Source organism: Chrysochloris asiatica, unplaced genomic scaffold (genome assembly GCF_000296735.1).
Source record: "Chrysochloris asiatica unplaced genomic scaffold, ChrAsi1.0 scaffold00004, whole genome shotgun sequence".
In the NCBI taxonomy this organism is placed as follows: Eukaryota; Metazoa; Chordata; class Mammalia; order Afrosoricida; family Chrysochloridae; genus Chrysochloris; species Chrysochloris asiatica.
Genome location: NW_006408522.1, coordinates 13,137,926 through 13,139,439, shown reverse-complemented (window position 1 = coordinate 13,139,439; position 1,514 = coordinate 13,137,926). Strand labels below are relative to the sequence as shown.

General features: G+C 41.0%; 1 pseudogene; it reads right to left on the bottom strand.

Annotated features, from left to right (window-relative positions):
- Positions 1–308: 308 nt before the first annotated feature.
- Positions 309–611, bottom strand: LOC102838632 (annotated as a pseudogene).
- Positions 612–1,514: the final 903 nt, after the last annotated feature.

Below are 1,514 nucleotides of genomic sequence, written 5' to 3'. Positions count from 1 at the left end.
CCTCATAAAATCCACCTCTCCTCAGTTTCCCTCACTTCATTTGATTTTTTGTTGTTTTACTCAAAAACTGGATACCATTATGTTAGGAAATTCCATGAGTGAAAAACAGTACTTGACCATTATAAACTTAGAAGAATTAACCATTGACTTACATATTTTTATTTGGACATACTTGTATTAGTACAGTGAAACTAAATTTGAGACACTGAGTATCCTAAGTTTATTATAAAGGAGAGCCATGAAGATTATTTACATGACACAAGATTTCAGAACTTCAGTGGAATGGGCCCTTTCAATTGTGATTTATTTCAGTCTCTGTATTTCCCAAGAATGTCACCATCTCTAAATAAGAAATAATCCTTGTCATCTAGAACTACTTTGGTGCCTCCATATTCTGGAAGAACTTTATCTCCAAGTTTCACGCTAACTGGTTGAATCTCGCCGCCCTTTCCTTTAGATCCGCATCCAACAGTAGCAGCTGTTGCTTGCAGTACTACTTGAGATTTTTCTAGAAGCACAATGCCTCCTTTAGTTACAGTTTCAGCGGCACTCCTTTCCACCAGTATTCAATCACAGAACGGAAGAAACTTTCTATATACCTGTCCTGCCATGATTCTCTGGTCACCGCAACTTGTACTCCACATTCCCTATGCTACAGCAAGCAGAGACCCCCAATCCGACCCTCGACACACGTGAATGTGGGAAAGGGTCTACCCACTTCATTTGGTTTTGCAAATGAAATTATCTCCTCAAGTAACCCACACTGGTGTGGCGCTGTAGGTTAATGCACCAAACTGCAAAGTCGTTTGAACTGCAAGGTCGGTGGTTCAAGCTCATCAGCTGCTCCTCGGAAACCCTAAACAGTGTGGCTATGGGTTGAAACCGACTCAATGGCACTTTACAACAACAATGACAACAAAGATCTAAATGACTAATTGCCCCATACCCTCCCAGGATATTTCCATGTCAAAATGAGGCTATATGTTTATTTAAATGATGGCATTTCAGGAGAGCAACAAAGGAAAACTAAAGAATTTCAGAAGAAACTAACCATTAGTGAGTGCCCACTGCACGTCAGGCACTGCATGAGTGGCATCTGATTTTCCCAACAAGCTGATGAGCTGGTGTGAAGTAACGAATTTAACTTTACCCAAAGAGTTTTGTCTTTGTCCTCGATTCCTGAGTGGTTGGTGTTCTGACTCATGTTTTTATTGACCTCATGCACAACAGAAGGAAATACTACCTAGTCCTTCACCAGCCTCACAGATTTTGCTACACTTGAGCTTATTGCAGTGGAATTTCCTCAGGGTTTGAAGCATCTTTGAGGAGAAGAGTGGAATTTCCTCAGGGTTTACAACATCTTTGAGGAGAGCTTCAGACTATCCTGAGGGTTTATGATAGTAAATGGCTTGGGGTGGGGGGTTGCTGATCAAGCCAGTAAGACCATTATTAGCTGACATTAGGGGGAGATCATGATTTAATCAAGCATGTCTACATAATGAGGCCCCAATAAA